This window comes from Carcharhinus amblyrhynchos, chromosome 1 (genome assembly GCF_965287045.1).
Source record: "Carcharhinus amblyrhynchos chromosome 1, sCarAmb.v2.hapA, whole genome shotgun sequence".
Lineage (NCBI taxonomy): Eukaryota > Metazoa > Chordata > Chondrichthyes > Carcharhiniformes > Carcharhinidae > Carcharhinus > Carcharhinus amblyrhynchos.
Genome location: NC_137324.1, coordinates 19,043,904 through 19,059,646, shown reverse-complemented (window position 1 = coordinate 19,059,646; position 15,743 = coordinate 19,043,904). Strand labels below are relative to the sequence as shown.

The 15,743-nt window shown below is 43.9% G+C and overlaps 1 protein-coding gene across 2 annotated transcripts in view; it reads left to right on the top strand.

Moving 5' to 3' along the window:
- ctnna2 (catenin (cadherin-associated protein), alpha 2) overlaps positions 1-15,743 on the top strand; it is a 1,308,817-nt gene that overhangs the window by 1,079,217 nt on the left and 213,857 nt on the right. The window lies entirely within an intron of this gene.

Sequence of the window (15,743 nt, the reverse complement as noted above, 5' to 3'; positions counted from 1 at the left end):
CTTCTTTAACGTGTTTAGGGTGGAAGCTGAAGAAGTGGAGCATCGTGAGGTTATCTGTGGGCTTGCGGTACAGTGAAGTGCTGAGGTGACCGTCCTTGATGGAGGTGCATGTGTCCAAGAATGCAACCGATTTCGGAAGTAGCCAATGGTGATTCTGATAGTGGGATGGAACTTGTTGATGTCATCATGCAGTTGTTTCAGTGATTGTTCGCCGTGAATCCAAAGGAAGAAAATGTCATCGATGTATCTAGTGTGCAGCGTCAGTTGATGGTCCAGTACGGTGAAGAGGTTTTGTTCGAATCTATGCAAATTGAGGTGCAAATTTGGACCCATGGCTGTTCTGTGTGTCTGGATGAAGAACTAGTTGCTGAAGGTGAAGCTGTTGTGGTCCAGGATGAAGTGGATGAGTTGCAGAGTTGCGTCTGGAGATTGGCAGTTGTTGGCGTTGAGTACTGAGGCAGTTGCAGCAATGCCCTTGATTGCTGGAGTGTTCCCTGATGTGGGTGTTGGATGGGGGTAAACACAGTAAGAAGTCTCACAACACCAGATAAAAGTCCAACAGGCCTTTGAAGTGTTCCTTGACAGGAAGGGAACACAGGCTTAGTGATTGTCAACTGGGATCTTGGGTTCATGTCTCACAACTTGTTAACCATTTGGTGTGGGCTTCCAAAATCTTACTAACTGTCCTGGTTTGAGACAATTCACACTTATTTAACCTGTGCTTAATCCTTTCTCCACTCATATTGTCTACAATCCTGCCTGTAAACTCTCCTAGTTGATAGTTAACCCAAAAGTTATAGAGTTATAGAGGTCTACAGCATGGAAACAGGCTCTTTGGCCCAACTTGTCCATTCTGCCCTTTTTTTCTGAAACTCCTAAGCAAATCCCAATTACCAGCATTTGGCTCATATCCCTCTATAGCCATCTTACCCATGTAACCATCTAAACACTTTTTAAAAGACAAAATTATACCTGCCTCTAGCACAACCTCTGGCAGCTTGTTCCAGACATGCACCACCCTCTGTGTGAATAAATTGCCCCTCTCAACGCATTTGTATCTTTTCCCTCTCACTTTAAACCTATACCCTGTAGTTTTAGACTTCCCTACCTTTAGGTGAAGATATTGACTTTCTAGCTGGTCTGTGCCCCTCATTATTTTATAGACCTCTATAAGATCTCAGCCTTTTATGCTCCAGAGGAAAAATGTCCCAATCTATCAAGCCTCTCCTTATAACTCAAACTATCATGTCCCGGTAGCAGCCAGTAAACCCCTTCTGCACTCTTTCTAGTTTAATAATATCCTTCTGCACTCTTTCTAGTTTAATAATATCCTTTCTATAATACGGTGACCAAAACTGTACACAGCATTCCAAGTGTGGCCCTACCAATTTCTCGTACAACTTCAACAAGATGTCCCAACTCCTGTATTCAATGTACTGACCAATGAAATCAAGCATGCTGAATGCCTTCTTCACCACTCTGTCCACCTGTGACTCCACTTTCAAGGAGCTATGAACATGTACCCCTAGATCTCTTTGTTCTGCAACTCTCCCCAACACTCTACCATTAACTGAGTAAGTCCTGCCCTGGTTCAATGCAGGAACTCACATTTATCCAAATTAAACTCCATCTGCCGTTCGCCAGCCCACTGGCCCAATTGATCAAGATCCCGTTGCAATTGGAGATAACCTTCTTCACTGTCCACTATGCCACCAATCTTGGTGTCATCTGCAAACTCACTAACCATGCTTCCTATATCTCATCCAAATCATTTACATAAATGACAAATAACAGTAGACTCAACACAAATCCCTGAGACACACTGCTGGGTCACAGGTCTCCAGTTTGAAAAACAACCCTCTACAACCACTTGATGACTTCTGTCATCAAGCCAGTTTTGTATCCATTTAGCTACCTCACCCTGGATCCTGTGAAATTTAACTTTATGCAACAATCTACCATGTGGTACCTTGTCAAAGGCCTTGCTAAAGTCCATATAGACAACATCAACTGCACTGTCCTCTTGACCTTCTTGGTTACCCCTTCAAAAAACTCAAATTTGTGAGACATGATTTTCACTCATAAATCTATGCTAACTGTCCCTAATCAGTCCTTGTGTTTCTAAATGTCTCTCAAAATACCTTCCGATAACTTATCCATCACAGATGTGAGGCTCACTGGTCTGTAGTTCTCAGGCTTTTCCCTGCAGCCCTTCTTAAACAAAAGCACAACATTTGTCACCCTCCAATCTTAAGGCACCTCACCTGTGACTATTGATGATTGAAATATCTCTGCTAGGAAACCCACAATTTCCTCCCTGGCCTCCTGGAATATACTCAGGGATTTATCTACTTTGATGATCTTTAAGATTTCCAGCACCTCTTTCTTTGTAATATGTACACTCCTCAAGACATCACTATTTATGTCCCCAAGTTCCCTAACATCCATGCTTTTCTCAACAGTAAATACTGATGAGAAATATTTATTTAGGATCTCACCCATCTCTTGCTGGTTGAGAAGGAGGCTAAATAATTGGGAATGGGTTAATCAAAAAATAAGGAAATCATCATAGAACCCTACAGTGCAGAAAGAGGCCCTTTGGCCCATCAAGTCTGCACTGAACTCAATCCCACCCAGGCCCTACCCACTAATCCCTCTAACCTACACATCCCTGGACACTAAGGGACAATTTCTTAGCATGGCCAATCAACCTAACCTGCACATCTTTGGACTGTGGGAGGAAACCGGAGTACCCGGAGGAAACCCACACAGACACAAGGAGAATGTGCAAACTCCACACAGACAGTGACCCGAGCCAGGAATTGAACCCAGGACCCTGGAGCTATGAAGCAGTAGTGCTCACCACTGTGCCACTGTGTTGCCCCTACTCCATGGATAGCTTGGGCAGGTGGTGGATGTTTGGGATTATTCAAAGTGGAAGTCGCATCACAGAAGATGGAAAATAAATACTGATAAAAGTTAAATAACTCCCTACAGTACACAGGAAAAAGATTTTGGAGGTGTTGTTGGATATATTGCTGAATAATTCGGTAACTTTTAGCAGCAGGGAAGAGACTGAATAGTATCTTGGAACATGTGGGAGATGAAATGGGGTGGCACGGCGCCACAATGGTTAGCACTGTTGTTTCACAGCGTCAATTCCTGCCTCGGGAGACTGTCTGTGCAGAGTCTGCACCTTCTCCCCATGTCTGTGTGGGTTTCCTCCCTCAGTTCAAAGGTGTGCAGGTTAGGTGGATTGGCCATGCTAAATTGCCCCTTTCTGTCAGGGGGATTAGCAGGGTAAATATGTGGTGTTGCAGGGATAGGGCCTGGGTTGGATTGTTAGACTTGATGGGCCGAATGTCTTCCTTTTGCACTGGGTAGGGTTCTATGAAATAGAACAGAATTCTCAACAAAATGCCTGTAAAAGTGTTGCACAGTCCCAGTCATTGTGACAAAGGCATTCTCAAGTGTAGAGCAGAGGCTTGAAATTAATAGCTGAAATTAGGTGACTGAATTATGAGGAGCAGGTGCAAAAACTGTTTGTGTTTACACAGGAGAAGACAAGACTCAGAGATAATCTTATTGAAGTTAATACTTAAAGGGCATTGACAAGGCAAATATTAATAAATTTAACTCAGCCACACGCTCTACAGCATTCTTCAACTCATCAAATGTGGCTAATATGATTAACTCAACAGCACAAGCTTACTTTTGTGCAATGCCAGTGACACATAACACCTGCCCGATTCCTCTCACAGAAACGGAACCGAGGGAGAAGACATCTGGAAGGACAGCAGAAAGTCTGGTCAGGTGACGGGCTTTCAGAAGGGTCTTAAAAACTTCCTGGCATTTGAAGCCTCAATGGTTGAAGCACAACTGGGGCAGCACAGTGGCACAGTGGTTAGCACTGCTGCCTCACAGCACCAGGGACCCAATTCCCTGGCTTGTGTCACTGTCTGTGTGGAGTTTGCACATTCTTCTGGGACAGGGACCATGGCAAACTGTTAAGCAAGAGGATGCTTCTAATTACAAGAGCTAATTTTCTAGTTAGTTGTGATTGTGAAATATAACTGGAAACTCCAAAGCTACTTGGAATTAACTTGAGTGGCTCTTCTTCTGCTTTTATTCCTCTTTTAGGAGACAGATTGTCATTGGTTGGATGAATTATATAGCTATGGTATGGATTAACATTATGGCTCTGGTGTTTATGAACAGTTTAGACATGGTATAGTTAAACAGTGGATCTGTGATGTAGATGGACAGTATAGGAATGGTATAGATGAACAGTATAATCATGGTATAGATGAACAATATAAGCATGGTCTAGATGAACAGTATAGTTATGATGTTGATGAACAGGATAGGAATGGTATAAATGTGCAGTATAGAACATAGAACATTACAGCGCAGAACAGGCCCTTCGGCCCACGATGTTGCGCCGACCAGTTAAAAAACAATGACCCACTAACCTAAACCAATCCCTTTTCGTCCATAAACCTAACCACGGATCTCTTAAACACCCCCAAACTAGGCGCATTTACAACCGCAGCAGGCAGGGCATTCCAATCCCTCACCACCCTCTGGGTAAAGAACCTACCCCTGACATCCGTCCTATAACTACCCCCCCTTAATTTAAAGCCATGCCCCCTCGTGCTAGCTTTCTCCATCCGAGGAAAAAGGCTATCACTGTCCACCCTATCTAAACCTCTAATCATCTTATATGTTTCAATAAGATCCCCTCTTAGCCGCCTTCTTTCCAGCGAAAACAACCCCAAATCCCTCAGCCTCTCCTCATAGGACCTCCCCTCCATACCAGGCAACATCCTGGTAAACCTCCTCTGCACCCTCTCCAAAGCCTCCACATCCTTCCTGTAATGTGGGGACCAGAACTGCGCACAGTACTCCAAGTGCGGCCGCACCAGAGTTGTGTACAGTTGCAACATGACGCTGCGACTCCTAAGTTCAATCCCCCTACCAATAAACGCCAAGACACCGTATGCCTTCTTAACAACCCTATCTACTTGATCCCCAATATAGTTATGGTATAGATTAACAGTATAGCTGTGGTATAGATGGAAAGCGTAGTTATGGTGTTGATGAACAATATAGGCGTGATGTAGATGAACAGCATAGCTATTATATAGATGAACAGTACAGCTATGAAAGAGATGAACAGTATTGCTATGATATAGATTAACAGTATAGCTATGGTATAGATGAACAGTGTAATTAGTGTGGATAGACAGTATAGTTATGGTGAGGATGAATAGTAAGGTTATGGGGTAGCTGAACAGTATAGCTACAAGTGGCATGTGGCACAGCACTGCTGCCTCACAGAACCAGGGACCTGAGTTCAATTCCGGCCTTGGGTCACTGTCTGTGTGGAGTTTGCACATTCTCCCCATGTTTGCGTGGGTTTCTTCTGGTTGCTCTGTTTCCTCCCACACTCCAAAGATGTGCAGGTTAGGCGGGTTGGCCATGCTAAATTGCCCCATAGTGTCCAAGATATATAGGTTAGGGAGATTAGAAGGGTCAATATGTTGGGTTATGAGGATAGGGCCCAGATAATATGGTGTCAGGAGGTCAGCATGGACTCGATGGGCTGAATGACCTTATCAACAATGAAGGTATTTTATGAATCTATAGCTATGGTGTAGATAAACACATATCTATGGTATAGAGGAACATTATAGCTATGGTGTAGTGAATAGCACAGTCATGCCACAAGCAAGTGGCAGCACCCCAATCCTCTGTTGCACAACCCTGCCCAGGATTTTGATGGAGATCCAGTCCTGAGCCAGAGGATATGATTCTATGTATGTTTTTATATTTACATCCAGTTCAAAAGAGAACCTCAGTCAGCTTCACCTGCTCAATAAGACATTGGGAAATATCACTTGTCCTGGAAGATTAAATGTCAACTGACCCAGCACTGCCTCATGAAGAGGAATTGTAAACTTCCGAGATACTGGAAAATGATCAGAGGGAAGGGTAGAGGTCTCCAGTGGCCAACAGGAGAAAGATGATGCAATGTATCTCGCCCTGACAGTCTCCAGCATCAAGTGCTGATCATGGCTCATGATCAGACGAGAAGCAAAATGATGGCGTTTTCCTGCTCCTCCCACTGGTGGGAATTTTCAGCTGCACCAGAGTCAGTGGACTTTTGAACAGCTCACTGCATACACAACACCTGCCCTACCCCCCGCAATGGGGCCATAAGATTCCTTCCCAAATGTCAGAGAAGGCACTGGCTGGGGAATTCTGCCAATATTGCCAACTGCAGTCAGAAGCAGCGACGCAGCTCGACACTGGTGCTCACACGCACGATATTGGACAGGTAGCTGGAGGGCAATCTCACACGACCATTTCCAGAGGGGAGTTGCTCAATGACAAAAGTCTGGTGGATGATGTGAGGGCAAGATCGACATCACAGTGGGACCTGAAGTGGCAGCCTGTGTGAGTTTGATGCTGGATGGAGGTGACTGGAATTCTGACAGGGAGGCAGCAACCAGTGCTGTTGATCATACAGGCCCTAGAGTCATGACTGATCCAGATAGCTGACCCATCATAAAGCCTGGGTGTCACTGGAATTGCCACATTAGAAGAGGGGCCATGAAAGTCACCTCGAACAAATGCTTGATATCACTCCAAATCGTAGTAATAGAACATAGCACAAACAGGCCCTTCAGCCCACGAGTTGTGCTGATCATATCCCTACCTACCAGGCCTATCTATAACTCTCAATTCATTAAATCCCATGTACTCATCCAGAAGTCTCTTAAAAGACCCCAACGAGTCCAATGTAATTGCCAACATTGTTGATGAATGAAGAAAATGCTGCCAGCAACGTGCACTTGAACATGCTTGCCATAGCTCAACTGAACACGCTGTTTGTGTGATTGCTGAGTGAACAGTCACCACCTGATATATCAAGTTCTGTCTATGTGACCTATTGAGTGGCCAGGACAGCAACTCTTCACCAGGGGAAGCATGGTGGCACAGTGGTGAGCACTGCTGCCTCAGAGTGCCAGGGACCCAGATTTGATTCCTGGTTTGGGTCATTGCCTGTTTGGAGTTTGCACATTCTCCAGCTGTCTGTGTAGGTTTCCTCCAGGTGCTCCAGTTACCTCCCACAGTCCAAAGATGTGCGGGTTAGGTGGGTTGGCCATGCTAAATTGCCCCTTAGTGTCAGGGAAACAAGCTAGAGTGGGTTTTGAACCAGCGGCCTTTCATGTGTGAGGTGAACGTGGTAACTACTACACTATAGAAACATAGCAAAAGTTATAAAGTGAAATGCACATAATGGTACCACTGAGATTTGAACTCAGGATTTCATGTTTACTCGGCAGGCGCTTTAACCAACTAAGCCATGACACCATCTGAGATGGGGCTGAGTGAGGGTAAATGCATGGGGTTACAGGGATAGGGCTTGAATGGGATTGTGGTGAGTACAGACCCAATGGTCTGAATGTCCTCCTTCTGCACTGTAGGGATTCTGTGGTTGTATGGTTCTAAGTGTGAAAAGGGGCCTTTGACACAGCAGGTTAGCACCATGCAAGGGTTGGTTGTCCCCTGTAGGCTTGTGCCTGCAGAGAGTAATAGGGTAGAACCTGACCCAAGACTGGAAAATTCTGCCCAAGCTCAGTGGATCTTTGCATGGTCCGTGTACCACCTGCTACGATTCCTGTGGCAGAGAGGAAGGGAAAATTCCACCCTTGTGGTGGGATTTTAAGGCCTTGTTTGGGCACGATCGTAAAAATCACGCTGAGGCCAACGGAGATTTCCTTTCCATGGGGTGGGCAAGGTGGTAGGTTTTCTGCCATAATGCGTATGCCAGCAGATTGGCAGGGCCAAACGCCATTAAGTGAGGAAGAAAGCAGCACACATTAATCCAGTTAATGAGTGGCTTTGTGGAATGAACTGCACGCAGCTTGAAACTCCTTAAGGACCTAAGAAGCTGGGAAGGGAATCGGAAGCCTCGTTAAACAGCTAGCAGCACTCTAAGGCTGAGAAGCCTCATGCAAGAGGAAGAGGGAGGGAGAGAGAACAGAGCTGCAACAAGGAGTTGGGCAGCAGAACAAACCTAACGAGTGTCGGCATTGATGAGCTGAGGCACCGAATAGGAAAGAAATCTGGAGCATTGGCAGTGGATGTTCTCCATAAGTAGTTTGTTTATTTTCCCTTTCCCTTCTTTACTTTCCCTTGTGAGTTGATGCTGCTTTGATTCCAATGGAATAAATGAACCTTGTTTCATAACCTTTGAGCAGTCCATGTTCTTCAATGGCATATTACAATAGAATGACTAATATTACAGTGCCACCACCAACATTCCACCAAATTCAGGCGGTTATTAAAACAAAATGCTTGATTTTGTGTTTCTCAGTTGAAAAATAAAAGAAAAAATATAAGCTGTCCTGAAGAATGCTATTGAAAGTTAGCAGATTGCAACCACGACATCTTTAACCCTTGGGCTACACTGGGCATACTATTGGCTTGAAGAGGATGACACTAAAACATGTCATAATAATAATTTCTGGGGAGATCAGTAAAGAATATGGTTTTTGATTTGATTGGATTTATTATTGTCACGCATTGGTACACAGTGAAAAGTATTGTTTCTTGTGAACTATATAGACAAAGCATACCGTTCATAGAGAAGGAAAGGAAGGAGAGAAGAATGTAGTGTTACAGTCATAGCTAGGGTGTAGAGAAAGGTCAACTTAATGCCAGGTAGGCCCTTTCAAAAGTCTGATGGCAGCTGGGAAGAAGCTGCTCTTGAGTCGGTTGGTACATGACCTCAGACTTCTGTATCTTTTTTCCCGATGGAAAAGGTGAACGAGAGAATGTCCGGGGTGTGTGGCGTCCTTAATTATGTTGGCTGCCTTTCCGAAGCAGCGGGAAGTGTAGACAGAGTCAATGGATGGGAGGCTGGTTTTCCAGATTTTAAATCTGAAAACTTTCAGAATGTTACACACGAGGTTGTTGAGTCTTTGTCAAGCTGAGCAAAAGTTCAGTAAATGTGCATTAATCCTGAAGTTTTTTTGTTTCAGTGCTTCAGTTATGTTAGTGTCAGCTTTGTTTAATTGGTTAGAATTTGTCCCTTTGTAGTGACTCGAAGGATTAAACTGATGGTGAAAAATGAATAATGTTCTGTCATGCACTGTGTAAAAATACTAATTATGACTTGCAAATGTAATTTATATTGATATTTTAATTGCTCTTTCCAAAGACTGATTTTATAGATATTCGGTGCTTCTCAAAAAGGTACTACAGTCATTTGAAACAAAATCAAAACATGTTTCAATGGTCTGTTCAATTGGTTTTATACAATACTTGTGGTCTCAGCACTGCAGTCAGCAGTACAGTGATTGCTGTGGTTTTCTTAACTTGAGAAACACAGTGGCACAATAATTAGCCCTGCTGCCTCACAATGCTGGAGACCCGGGTTTGATTCCCAGCTTGGGTCACTATCTCCCCGTGTATGCGTGGGTTTCTGGGTGCTCCAGTTTCCTCTCACTGTCTGAAAGACGTGCTGGTTAGGTGCAGTGGCCATGCTAGATTCTCCCTCAGTGGACCCAAACAGGTGCTGGAGTGTGACAACTAGCAGATTCTCACAATAACTTCATTAAGAGTGCAGAAAAGATTTATTAGGATGCTACTAGGAGTTGATGGATTGCGTTACAAGGAGAGGCTGAATAGACTGGGACCTTTTTTTCTCTGGAGCGTAGGAGGCTGAGGGGTGACCTTATAGAGGTCTACAAAATAATGGGGGGCATAGACAAGGTAGGGGAGTCTAAAACTAGAGGACATAGCTTTAAGGTGAGAGGGGAGAGATACAAAAGTGTCCAGAGGGGCAATTTTTTCACACAGAGGGTGGTGAGTGTCTGAAACAAGCTGCCAGAGGTAGTAGTACAGGCGGGTACAATTTTATCTTTTAAGAAGCATTGAGACAGTTACATGAATACGATGGGTTTAGAGGGATATGGGCCAAATGTGGGCAATTGGGATTAGCTTAGGGTTTAAAAAAAAGGGCAGCATGGACAAGTTGGGCCAAAGACCCTGTTCCCATGCTGTAAATCTTTATGACTCTATGACTCTATGTTAATGTAAGCCAACTTGTGGCACTAATTAATAAATTTTGGCTTTGACCTTGAGAAACATGTTGAATGGCCAACACAGGACACCAGTCTGGCTGAAAAACATTAGTGGAGATAAATTAAGACAGGGACCAGAACTTTTCAGAAAATTTGTCACTTAGCCAAATCTCCGTTCACTGCCCCGGGACCAAAGCATCCCGCTGACGTGAATGGCTAGAGAATCCCTAAGTTTAAATGTCCCTAAGCTAAGGTTTTAAAATATCTGAATGTTAGTGAAGGTAGGAAGAGAATACTTTGACCTAAGCATTGGCACACAGATCCTTAATTTCAATTCAGAGATGATAGTAGAAGAGGAGATCAGGTAAAACATCATGGCCAGAATTTTGTATTGCTCGGGTGGGCAGGCATGTGCTCGATCTAGAAGCATGTAAAATCATGTGAGAAGATATTGGACGCATGTTCTGCCATTGTCACGTACTCAGTTAAGATTTCAGGGAGTTGAGGCACACAAGAATGGGCCAACAATCAAATTGGCAATTTAGCCCGTTAACATAAGAACATAAGAACATAAGAAATAGGAGCAGGAGTAGGCCATCTAGCCCTTCGAGCCTGCCCCGCCATTCAATAAGATCATGGCTGATCTGTCGCTGCTCAGTTCCACCTTCCCGCCCTCTCCCCATAACCCTTAATCCCCTCTCTCATCAAAAACCCATCAACCCGCGTCTTAAAAATATTTAGCGAGGCAGCCTCCACCACTTCAACGGGCAGAGAATTCCAGAGATTCACCAATGGAACACAATTTTACATAACCCGTTGGCTTTTACAGTTTGCGGGTGGGTCTGTTGTCCAGGTCCGCTATGGCTAGTATTTTACAACCTCGCCTGCCTGAGGCCTGTAAGATCCCACCTGAGACCAATGGAGAATACTGCTCTGTGAGCCTCACCCATCCCGATTCTGGGATGGGCAAGGTGGTAATATTTCGGCCAATATGTTATAGATTCAACTTTGACCCAGGGTAGGATAAAATGCCAGGACTGATATAAAACTTAAAATGTTTTCTGGGGACCAAGATTTGTGTTTGTATGTGACACCTAGACATTCTGTGCATAGTTTTTCTGTCACCATTTATTTCTCACAGGTCAGCAGCTCCCTGAGGCAGTTCCACAATGGCTATCCCTGAGAAATGACAGCTTGCAGCTTTCTCCTGATACCTGCCCTGTTACCATCCTCGTCAGAAGCACATGGGAAGGGATAGCCGAGTGGTATTATTGCTAGTCTATTAATGCAGAATTCAGCTAATGTTCTGGGGACCCAGCTTCAAATCCTATCATGGCAGATAGTGGAATTTGAATTGAATAAAAAGAAAATCTGGAATTAAAAACCTACTGATGATCTATGGGTGGAGCCAGAGGACATTGGTAGAATGTTGAATGAATACTTCACATCCAACTCCAACCGAGAGAATGAGGACAATGGTATGGAATTCAAGGGGAGAGAGACTGAATTTCTTGAGTTAATCAACATAGAGAAGGCAAGGTATTGGAAGTGTTGGCAACCTTAAGAGTGAATAAATCTCCAGATCCAGATGAACTGTGCCTGAGGGTGCTGTGAGAGGTAAGGGAGGAGATTGCAGGGACTCTGACTCAAATTTTCATTTCCTGTCTGGCTTTGTGGGAGATATACAGTAAGAAGTCTCACAACACCAGATTAAAGTCCAATAGATTTATTTAGTAGCAAACGCCACATACTGTGTTTACCCCAGTCCGATGCCGGCATTTCCACTTTGTGGGAGATGGCAAACGACTGAAGAACAGCAAATGTGGTTTCACTATTTAAGAAGGGTTGTTGAGGTCAACCTGGGAGCTACAGACCAGAGAGTCTCACGTCAGCGCTAGAGAAAGTATTAGAGAAATGTCTGAAGGAGAGCATCTATTGCCACTTGGAGAGGCAAAGCTTGGTCAGGGATAGTCAGCATGGTTTCATCAGAGGGAGGTCATGCCTAACAAATCTGATTGATATTTTTGAGGAAGTGACCAAGTGTTTAGATGAGGGTAGTGCAGTTGATTTAGTTTATATGGATTTCAGCAAAGCCTTTGACAAGGTGCCACATGAGAGACTTATAAAGAAGATAAATTCACATAGGATACGGGATAACAACAAAATGGGTTCAAAATTAACTCAGTTGTAGAAGACAGAGGGTGATGACAGAAAGCTGCTTTAGTGACTGGAAGTCAGTATCCAGTGGTGTACCACAGGAATCTGTGCTAGCCCCCTAAACGTTATTTATATAAATGACATTGCTGACTAAGGGGGAGGGGGGGGTAGGATTAGTAAGTTTGCGGATGACACAAAGATTGAATGGGGTTAACAATGAGACAAAGTGTCTTGGACTGTAAGAAGATATAGATGGAATGGTCAAATGGGCAGATTAGTGGCAGATGGAATTTAACCCTGAAAAGTGTGAGATGACACACTTTGGAAAAAGTAATTTGACAAGGAAGTATTCAATGAATGGTAGGACACTAGGAAAAGCATATGGGATACTTCACTTTATCAGGCGAGGCATAGATTGAAAAAACAGGGAAGTCATCTTGGAGTTGTATAGAATTTTGGTGAGACCACAGCTAGAGCACTGTGTGCAGTTCTGATCGCCACATTATAGGAAGAATGTGATTGCACTGGAGGGGGTGCAGAGGTGATTCACCAGGATGCTGCCTGGGATGGAACATTTAAGATATGAAGAGAGGTTGGATAGGCTTGAGTTGTTTTCATTGGAGCAGAGAAGCCTGAGAGGTGACCTGATTGAGGTGTACAAGATTATGAAGGGCATGGACATAGTGGATAAGGAGTAGATAATCCCCTTAGTTGAAGGGTCAATCAGGAAGGGACATAGGTTCAAGATGAGGGGCAGGGGGTTTTGGGAGGATGTGAGGAAAATGTTTTTAGCCAGAGGGTGGTGATGTTCTGGAATGCGCTGCCTGGGAGGGTGGTGGAGGCCAGTTGCCTCACATCCTTTAAAAAGTACCTGGATGAGCACATCATAACATTCAGGGCCCTGGATCAAGTGCTGGCAGTTGGGATTAGGTGGGAGTTCAGGTGTTTTTAACGTGTCAGTGCTGATTCGATGGGCCGAAGGGGCTTCTTCTGTGCTGTATGGTTTTATGGTATGATCAAGAAAACATTTTCAGCTGTTGGAAGAAAACCCATCTGGTTCACTAATGTCCTTTAGGGAAGGAAATCTGCTGTCCTTACCTGCTCTGGCCTACATGTGATCCCAGAGCCACAGCAATGTGGTTGACTCTCAACTGCCCTCCAAGGGCATCTGGGGATGGACAGTAAATGCTGGCCAGCCAGCAATGCCCATGTGCCATGAATGAATTAAAAAAACCTCAGCCTTTCGCAGAGTGTTGTTCATGTTGGATGGTCTTTGCGAATCTCTTCCTTTTTATCTACCTATAGAAGCTTTTAGAGTCCATTTTTGTTTTTTGCTAACTTCATGTTTTATTTTCTCTTTCTTTATCAGGCCCTCCTTTGCTGAAATCTAAAAGCTGCCAATACTCAGGCTTACTTTTTTTTGCAACATAAATATATCACAAACCTTTTAGGCGCTCTTTCCAAGACCTCCCTGAAAGTGGGATGTCTGGAATCGAATACAACACTTTTACAAAGGTTTATTCTTACTCCTTTACATTTGTACTCAAAGCCTTGAACCTTAGTTAGGCCTAATTTAGAATATTGTGTACAATTCTAAACGCCACAATGCTAGAAGAATGTGGATGCTTTGGAGACGGTACAGAAGAGGTTTACCAGAACGTTGCCTGGTCTGAAGGGTCTGAAGCTTTAAGGAGAGGTTGGATAAACTTGGTTTGTTTTCAGTGGAACAATGGAGGTTGAGGGGTGACCTGATAGAGGTTTACAAGATTATGAGTGGCAGGGACAGACTGGATAGTCAGATGCTCTTTCCTAAGGTAGAAAATTCAAGTACTAGGGGATAAGGTTTAAGGGCCATGGGGAAAAGTTTACAGCAGATGTGCGAGACAAGTTTTTTTATACAGAGGATGGTGAGTGTCGAGAACGTGCTACCTTGGGGAGGTGGTGGGAGCAGGTGTGATAGCGACATTTAATGGACATCTAGCCAAATACATGAGTAGGTTGGGAATGGAAGGATATCTGCTCAGTAAGTGCATGTGGTTTTAGTTCAGGCAGGTATCATTATCGGTGCAGCTTGGAGGACCGAAGGGCCTGTTCCTGTGCTGTACTTCTCTTTGTTTTTTGTTCTTTGGTAAAGATCAAAATGCTGTATTTCTTAACAACTATTTTCTCAACCCGCCCTCTCATTTTCAACAATGTGTGCTCTGAGAACACCAGGTTTCTTGGTTCTACACTCCATTCAGAATTGTAACCTTTTTTTCATGTTGCTTCTCCTTATTTTTCCTACCAAAATGTATCACATCACACTACTTGACATTAAATTTCATTAAACATTACAGACTATCCCATGGGTAAGTGTAATCAATATCAGACAGGAAGGCACACATCAACTAAGTCATTAAGGTTCAGAGTTGAGGAATGTCATGGAATATGCCCGCGGATTATGGAGGGATTACCAAGCCTTCAGATTCATATATTTCATTTATTTAAAGTGTTTACAAAGATAAACTTGAAAGTCTTACTGGCTAGCACGCAGGTCCAAGATTATGAAGAAACGTGACCACCTTAGGTTTGAATTTAAGAGTGTTCTTGTTCGATGCTTTAATGCATATTCCTGAAGCAAGAAATCCAACATTCCAGTTTCAAATTGCAATAGTAGAATTGATGTTAGTCAAAGGTAGGCTGTGATGAAGTTCTCCCACAGCTTGTACATGAGTATGTTTGACTCAGGAGAACAATTACGATGCTTAGCTGCTATCAAGGTGTGTCTCCTGCCCAGTCTTAGCCCATCTGCTGCTGAATCTTCATTCATGCTTTTGTAATGCTTTGAACCAGCTGCTCCACTGCTATCCTGTTCTCCCAGTTTCCACACTCTGTAAACAAGAGTTCACGCAAAACTCTGCTGTCCAGATCGGAACACATAGCTAGTCCTGTTTTACCCAGCACAACTGCACACGTTGATCACCTTTGGCAATCCCGGCTCACTGAGGCTTGTGATCAGTTCCAAGGCTCACCCATTGCAAACAAACCTGAACAGTTTTGTTCAGGTCATCCCAATCTCTGAGGGGTCGTACGCCAAGTCTTAGGCTTCTCAACAGCATATCCAAGGTGACTAATGCCCATTTTTGGTGGCCACCCTGGAAGCCTAAAAATCATTTGAGATCAGTATGACAACTTGACTTTTTCCTGGCATCCTTAAGACACCAAGGATGTCTTGAGGAAATGGGACTAACTGGGTATTGCCTAGTAATAGCCACTATACTCACCTGTGCTCCTTACTCTCTTAAATTTTTGGGATATGACTGGTGTCTTTTATCGTGAGGACTGATACGAAGGACTTATTCAGTTCCTCCGCCATTCCTTTGTTTCCCAGTATTACTTCTCCAGCATCATTTTCCAGTAGCCCAATCTCCACTCTTGCCTCCCTCATACCCTCTATAGATCTAAAAAGCACTCAGTCTTGTTTTACACCTTCTCCTTCTTACTTCTTTT